Source organism: Amphiprion ocellaris, chromosome 22 (genome assembly GCF_022539595.1).
Source record: "Amphiprion ocellaris isolate individual 3 ecotype Okinawa chromosome 22, ASM2253959v1, whole genome shotgun sequence".
In the NCBI taxonomy this organism is placed as follows: Eukaryota; Metazoa; Chordata; class Actinopteri; family Pomacentridae; genus Amphiprion; species Amphiprion ocellaris.
In genome coordinates, this window is record NC_072787.1 from 21,173,214 (window position 1) to 21,182,020 (window position 8,807).

At 36.8% G+C, this 8,807-nt stretch overlaps 1 long non-coding RNA gene across 1 annotated transcript; it reads left to right on the forward strand.

The window, feature by feature from the left end:
* Position 1: 1 nt before the first annotated feature.
* On the forward strand, positions 2-1,480 carry LOC129347979 (uncharacterized). Its single transcript, XR_008600353.1, has 2 exons — positions 2-80; positions 1,003-1,480. It is a non-coding gene; the product is annotated as an uncharacterized LOC129347979 (long non-coding RNA).
* The last annotated feature ends 7,327 nt before the right edge of the window (positions 1,481-8,807 follow it).

The following is an 8,807-nucleotide window of genomic DNA, read 5'->3' on the forward strand; positions in this document are numbered from 1 at the left end:
TCCCGGCTCATCTTGGAAGAGTATGTGCCAGAAAGACCACGACCAAGCAGCCTTGAGATCTTAGGCAGCGTCTCCCTGAGGTGGGTGTCGACGGTGTTCACAGTCAGGTCTGTGGTAATCCCGTCAAAAAACAAAAAAATCTAGATTATAAATGAACATGTAACCAAAGCACTCTGTGTATAATGCCATAGTATAGGATGTAGTTCAGAAAATGTCAAAGTATAGTATGCTTTTCTCAAGAATAACATAGTATGGCCTGTAGTTCATAGTACAGCATGTTGGCAAGAAAAAAAAAAACATAGATTATTATGTGGTTCAAAAAGCGCATAATGATAGGATGTTGCCTAAAATTGTCATGTATGATATGTGGTTCAAAAAATGTCATAGTGCAGTATATTGTCTAAATAGTATGTAATTCAAGAAAAAATCAGAGTATAATATGTCATCTAAAAAATGCCATAGAATAATAATTTCATTGCACAAGTAAAAGTATAGTAACTTTTAAAACTGTTCGAATTCTTATATGTTGCTAAAAAAAAAAAACAAGAACAAAAAAAAGTCACAGTGATATGTCAATTAAAAAAGCCTATAGTATAGCGTGTCGCCCAACAAACATCATAGTATAGCATGTCGCTCTAAAAACGTCACAGTATAGCCTTTAGTCCACAGCTGTCAGTAGGTGAGGAGCAACACCAAAACAGTCCAAACGCTGGTTTCCAGAGGGTTAGACGAGAATTTATTTGAAAGAGGAAGTTTACAACAACACAACATGTGAGGGGGTTAAAAACAAATGGGTGTTAGTGAAATAAAAATAAACAGAACTAAAAGTGAACTTCATGTTGACATTGATGGGCATTCCAACCAGGAACAAAGTAAAAGATAATCAATACGAAAAAAAAACTCTTCCTGTTCACCTCTTAAAACCCAAAAAACACACCGCAGTAGCACCCAAAACTAAAACTACCAATGGGTTCCCTGTTTTCCTTTCTGAACAATTCAAAGGTCCCTCTCTATCTCCCCACACATCCACCAACCACTGGAACACATCTCCAAAGTTCTGCTGGACCAGCTCAGCTTCCCCTCAGAAGAAGTGCCGCCACCTGCCAGATGAAAGAGCCTTTTGAGAGGCAGCTGACATCGTGATTGGACTGTACTTTGGTCTGTTCCAATCCAGCTTCAGCTCCAGAGACGGCAGGCGGGACGAGTCAACGGAGGCCGGGTGGACGAAGGCATGCAGCTGAGTACAATCCAGAAAACAACAGAGGAGGAGTGCAGCAGCCCAGAGCCAGAACAACCAGAGTAGCATCGTATGTCTCTTAGAAAACATCATAGTATAGCCTTTGGTATGAAAAAACGCCATCATATACATCGTATATTGTACAAATAACAAGTCAAAGGAAAGAGACTGACTGATTTACTGATTATCAGTATATTATTTTTTACTGATTTACGGTAATAAATACATTTAAAAATGGTGCTACTTTGGCTCTGAACCTTTATCTACCTGTGGTCGCTCTGTCTTCTGGAGTGATTTGATTGGTTATACGTCACGAATAAAACTCCTTTAACTTAACATCTGTAAACAAAACAAAAACGTATCAACAAAGTTTTCTGTTAGAGTTTGTGTTCTTCTAAGTTTAACTCAAGATTTTAAATACTTTCATTTACTGCAAATGAATATCTACTCCAAATGTCTCACTAATAATCATTATCAGCCTTAAAAACCCACAAAACACCCCTCTATACTCGACCACACTTAGTACAGTCCGGTTCCCCCTTCTATAAATCTACTTGGAATCTTCCACTTCCTGTTTGTCAAAGTGGCCTTCTACCTGGACAGGTTTTGTTGGAGCTCATGCAACAAACATTTTGGGTAACTGCATTTTAATATGGATGGATGACACTGAATTAGAGTCTGTTTTAATGAGACTGAGTTAAGATTGTAGCTCTGTCATTAAATAGTAAATTATTTCTCAGAATTCACAGAGAAAAGTCTGAAATGTTTGCTAGGTTAGCGTCCCACATGTTCTTTGGCTCAGCTAAAGCTAACTCTCTCCAACTTCTGGATCTCTTGAGTTGATTGTTGTTAAAATATCTTGCTAGAGGTGCTGAAGCTCAGAAAGTCTGAGATGTTTGTTCAAAATAAGCTCATTCTCAAGTCTTATCTGAACTGTCCTCGTTTGTTTTAACTTTCCCTAAACTTAGGAGTTAATGACAGAGCAGCACATCCAGACTCAGTCTCATTTATGTAGAGATTAAACTTCAATGTCATTCATTGATGTTAAAGTGCAGTTTTTCAAATGTTTGTTGCACATGCTCCCGACCAAACCAGTTCAGGTGGAAGACAATGTGAAGAGAAAGCTCCAGAGGATGAATATCACACATTTACGTTGGAAATAAATGTCCTTTAATTAGACATTGTCATGCAAAAGTTGGATTTCCCTTTAATGATATTCAAATCTTTGTTGAGTGCTTTGTCGATGTTGGTTTCTAAATGTTTTTTGACACTCGGCCCCAAAGATTAAAACCTACGCCTCACAAGCTGCAACAATTCACACATTATCAACTATCTTTCTGACTAAACTAAGATAAAAAGTGAAAAACTGTCTGATTCCTGCATCATGAATGTAAATCTTTTTGGTTTTTATGACAGTAAACTGAATATATTTGGGCTTGACATTTTATAAACCAAAACAAGAAGTGAATTACTGGAGAAAACAATCAACAGATTAATGGACAAAGAAAATGTGTTTTCCAACATATATGGCTGAATTACTCCAACATTACAAGATACATACAATTTTAATTCAATTTTATTTATATTTATATTAACGCCAATTACAGGTAAAATTGTCTCAAGATGCTTTATTTTTATTTTTTTTGTCATATTTAAAATATGACAAAGTAAGAAATTTAAACCTCTTGACTAATCCAATTTATTATTTAGTTTTTAAGAGACTAATTGACAATTCAAACTTTCTCCACTAAAACTAATAAACATGAGGTCAAATAGAAGGAACAGTTTTAAATACTGCAGTCCCACGACGACAAGAATAAAGTTTCTCAACAAAAACTAAATTTGCTGGTGGATTCCATTAAAGTCCTCATAAATGATAATCAAGTGTGATACTAAAGGTTTGTGGTGCTAAAAATCTCGAAGTAAAGATATCAAGTTGAACATCTGGATGGCGGTTGATAAAAGTTGACCTCCCTTCATTTCTATGGAGCGACTCCATGGATTTCATGGAAGGTGGTTAAAGACCTGCTCTTCTAGTGGTCTTCCTTCTAGTTGCTGTAAAATGTCAGTCCATCCTGGCCGACTTCAACACCTCTTCATGACAACGTGTTCTGCCTCCGACCTGGTGGAAACTCCAGAAACTCGGGAAAACCTGTCGAGACTCGAGGAACTCGTCGAGACTCGAAGAACTCGTCGGGCGGGGGAAGGTGTGGTGGGCGGTGGGGGAGTAGAGGGGGGAGGCCGCCACCCACCTCCCCGCCTACTCTCCGCCCTGACTCCACCCAGACTCCGCCTTGGTTCCACCCATGTGGTGACTTCAGCAACTACGATGACAAAGGGACGACGAAATTATGTTTTTTTATCTGATCTGTAGCTCAGTGAGTTAAGGATTTGCCTGTGGAGCTGCAGGTCGCTGGTTCAAGACCAGACCCTTCTTAAATTTTCTCAAAATCCTGACAAAGACAAAGAAAGAAAACTGCCGCTGGCGGGTCTCGAACCTGCGACCCTCCGCTTGGTAGTCTATCCTCTTATCCCCCTGAGCTACTCGCTCAGATACAAATTCTTCTTTTTTTTGCGCATTTATCATCTATTTTTTGTCGTTTTCGAGATTTTTTTTTAACTCGAGTCTCGTCTCTACCGTTTTTCTCAGGGGGTTGGACTTCACCCTTTGTGCTGGAGGGTGGAACCCTCAGTTCCAAGACTTTCCAAAGCCTCCACACCTCCCGAGTCCTCAGGACCTGAGCTTTCACACAGTCTGAGTCCAAGGACTGATATCTTCTAAGTTCCTGAGTAGTTCTCTGTTAGTTTGAACCTTCAGACAGTCTGAGGACTGAAGTTTTAAAAGTTTCTCAGTACTTCTCTGTTACTTTGAACCTTCAGACAGTCTGAGGACTGAAGTTTTAAAAGTTTCTCAGTACTTCTCTGTTACTTTGAACCTTCAGACAGTCTGAGGACTGAAGTTTTAAAAGTTTCTCAGTACTTCTCTGTTAGTTTGAACTTTCTGGTTAATAGAAGCCTTCAAACTTGTGACCATGAGTCTTGATTTCACATTTAGACCATCCATCTGAGTTCTTCTCAGACCTTCACCTGTGGGTTTTTTAGAAATCCTCAACAAACTTTGATTCTTTTCACTGAACAGTAAAGTTTGTGGAGATCAGAAGGTAACATTAGTTTGATCGATGCCTTCAACCTCTAGTAGACTTTATCTGGAAATCAGTTTTCTGAAATGAGTTCTTAGTAAATCTGTCCACAATCAAACCAAGAACATAGAAAGAGGAAATGTTTGAAGAAACAACTTGATGTTTTCATTTCAGACTAGAAAACACTTTAAGGCCTTTGTCTGTTTTTGCTCTTTTGATCATTTTATTGTTTCTTCTGTTTAATTTGATCTTCTAAAGTTTAACTGGTGCCCTTTCAAAGGTTTTATCTTTAGTTTGATTCTTCTTAAATGTTTAGTTTTGCTCTTTTGTCACCTTTTATTCTGTTCTAATGTCTGATCTGATTTCGAAATGTTTTGTCTTTTTAATGTTTAATTGTTGTTTTTTCAAATGTTTTATCGGCTTGTTTGAAAAATTTCCTTGTCTTTCCCAATGTTTAATTTTTCGATTAAATCTTTGTTAAGGTTTTTCTTTTTAAATGTTTTACCACCTTTTAATGTTTAATTTTCTTTTTTTAATGCTTCATTGTATTTTCTGTTTAATTCCTATTTAAAGTTTTATTGTCTTTAAGATTTAATTTTCTAATTAAACATTTAATTTTTTAATTAAATGTTTTGACTTTTAAAGGTTTAATAATCTAATTAAATGTTTTGTATTTTTCTAAATGTGTAATATTCTTGTTTAATTGTATTTTTTAAATGTTTAATTATCTAAAATATTTCATCTTTTATGTTTAATATTTTTGTTTAAAAAATTTTGTTTAATTTCATAATTACATGCTTTGCATCTTCCATTTAATTATCTAATTAAATATTTTGTCTAATATAATTTAATTGTATTCAATGTTTAATTTATTATATTAAATGTTTTTTTCCTTTGATTTAATTGCTTTTTTACTGTAGTTTATTTCTTTAATCTTTTTTTCTGTCAAGATTTTAACCCCAACCTTAAAAATGAAACAAACCCTTGAATCACAATGAAAATACTTCTGTTGTAACAATCATGAGTTAGTCAATTATTCAGTTTATCAATTCAGCTTTATTTGTTTAGCACCTTTCACACAGATTGCAAAGCTAAACAAGCAAAGAGAAAAAACTATGCTCAAACTATGAGTAAAACTCAAAAACAAACAAACAAAAAAGAAAAGAATTAACATGGTAATAAAATATGTTGTGTCCAGGGGATGGAGGGAGTTTATTGAAGTCTTCTTGGGCTCACATGGGAAATCATTTAAAATATAAACTTGATATTCAGTCTAAGGAAACTGCAGAGCGACAGAAGAACCAACAATATCTCCTGTTTTCTTCTTTAATGAGTCGATGCTTGTGCTTTTATACCAAAGAACTACAGACTCTTCACAACCTACTCAAACTCTTGGTACAGGACCTCACCACACGGGTCAAGAAGGTTTCTGTCTCATTTCTACTCTGAAGCTCACCTTCTCCTGCTCAAACTACTGACAAATGTTTCTGCTGCTCTAAAGTCTGCTCTCCAGAACTTCCTAAAAACTCTCAAACTCTCTTCTGCTGCAGGTTGCTTTGTAGAACTGTTCCAGAAAACCTCACTAAACCACATGGAGGGACCTCAAGATAGTCGTCCAAATGAAACCGTACAAAAACCAAACTAACACAACCCAAACGCTAAAGTCTCCTGCAGCCTACCAGAGAACCTCTGAGAACAGAGAATCAGGACAGGAACTCTTACCTTCTGGACAACCAACGCTGGTTCACAAACAAGAATACAGAATGTGTCTGACCAAAAACCTCTAAAGACTCACTACAGCCAAGATAAAGACACAACTCAGCTGCATCAAATCCACTAATCACTGCACACATTAGCACCATGTGCTAACTGTGGCTAAAGAACCTCATTTACCAAGACAACTATCCAGTACAAAGCCCTAAAAAACACCAAGAAACACATTAAAGCCGATTTTACTGCTGGAAGCTGCAAGCCAACACCTAAAGAACAAACTAAAGCAATGGAGCCAAACCCGGTTCACTGGTGAAGAGAAGCAGAGGAAATGTTTGTCTGCAGCTAAATAAAGCAGGAAGACACTGAGCTGCTCAGGTGTTCCTGATAACACTGAGCTGCTCAGGTGTTCCTGATAACACCAAGCAGCCACCTGGACAGCCAATAGGAACACAGCTTACTGGAAGTCCAGAGGGCTGGCTTAGTGAAGGAAATTTAATTTAAAGTTGAAGCAGAAAGTTAACAAAGAAAGTTGAAAACCACCTTCTGATACCTGAAATCTCTGAGTTTTCACACAAAGAACACCTGAACATGTCAAACTGGTTCCATAGTAGAACCATCATTGTAAAAACGTCATAGTATGGTGTGTTGCTCAGAAAACATTCGGACCCGGCTGTCAGGGGACAAACATGTAAGAAACATGAGAACAGAGAGAACCCAACCAGTAGGTCACAGTTTATCATCCCCCAGTCATCTCCTGAAGTCCATATGGTGAGAGACATCAGTATCTGGTTGTTCATTTACCAGAGGATGCTTATAATCATGCTGATGTGGTCCGTACTCTACAGTATTTTTAGTGACTCAATAAATGCCTAAGTTGTTTTTTTTTTTAATGCTTTTTAGTTTTTAATAAACATTTAAGAGCCTATATGTAATCAATAAATGGCCTTTGCCTATCTTAAGAAAAATTCACTCAGAACTCTGATATGTTAACAGTACTAAATAAATCAATAAATGGCATGCATACACACAAAAATAAGTTCATACATTAACTGTGTTAAGATAAGATTTAGATTTTTAAAAAAGTTGTTTATGTTTTTGCAGAATCCAGTATTGCTCACTGGTTGGTCATTACATTTTATTAGTTTGATTTCACTGTTTAAAATGATGCCACCTCTTTTCAGACAGAACCTGTGATAATAAAACAATACAAATTTTTTAGTTCCATGTTAATAAAGCACTTAAAGCTTTAAGTATAGCTAAATGCTTTTTTCAAAATTAAATATATCACTCCTTAGGTGGTAGTGGCCCCAAGTTCAGTAAAGTTGGAAAGATATTCACAGATTCAGACTTCCAGCATCAATAACTCATTAGATATAGGTTGTCAAAACATAAACGGTGCCTCTTTCCCATTGTTGCAAGGCAGACAATGTGCTACAAGCCCAGTTTTATCAAAAGTAGCTGTCTTTCAAGCTACAGGAATAACATTGGTGTCTATGGAGTGAACAGGGTCCGTCTGCAATTTGCAAAACCACTGCAACAGTAAAGAGAGACAAATATTCAATAACTTCACTCTTATACATTGTAGTGTCACTAAAATCACTGCAGCCTTCAACTGGCTCCTGTTGACAAAGTGTTTTAACAGAAATGTAAAAACTGTAATTTGATTCTTTTAATGAACCATGTAACTTGAATGGATGTGATGCTGGTGTGACCACAGTGCACACGTCTGATGTTGCTCACAGTGGTCCAAGGAACACTCAGGGAGTTTGTGTGTTTGCTCAGACTCATGAAAAATTAGAGGGAACATTGCTCTGAACCAATGGGCATAGACAAGAGGACCTCTCAGGGTGTCCTATGGGGTCCAGACCAGGATGTTGGCAGTGGATCATTTGGGTGCTCTGGGTTGTGCAGTGGGGCCTCTGGGAATCAACATTGTTCCACTGCATCCTGCTGATGCTTGATCACACTGGGTCTTGGAAGTTTGGAGGTCAAATCAACATCTTGGGAGATTGTCATATTCCTCAAGATGTTCCTGATTGTCAGATGTATGACTTTGTGATGTGGTGGGGTGCATTTTCCTGCGGTAGTAGGCCAGTGACATTTGGGATTGCCATTTGCATGGAGTGTCTCAGTCTCATCAACATGAATGCCAAAATCCAAGGTTTTCCCGCAGAACACCACATATGATCAATGTTATCCACTTCACCTGTCAGTGGTCATAATGTTGTGGCTGATTGGTGAATATATTAACACAAACTAAAACAGAATGTAATGTGTTGCTGTGATGAGAAGTCCTTTACATTGCTTAGTGCACAAGAGAGCAAAGATAGACTCTTCAGTAGTTTTGATAGGAATCAGGACATTTCAACTTAAATATTTAATTCACACTTTGATCGGAAAAGGGAGATAATAATCTGTTAATGTTACAGTCATCACTTTTCATGTATGTTGAAATGTTTTAACCGTTGATTGCAGAACGCAGCTGCAGTGAAATGAATAATTTCCTCTTTTTTTTGTCACAACCAAATAAGAAACTCTTATCTGTGGTAGCAGTTGCAATGGCTAAAAATGAAATGTTTTGTCTTTTTAATGTTTAATTGTTGTTTTTTCAAATGTTTTATCGGCTTGTTTGAAAAATTTCCTTGTCTTTCCCAATGTTTAATTTTTCGATTAAATCTTTGTTAATCTTAATCTTTTTTTAATGCTTCATTGTATTT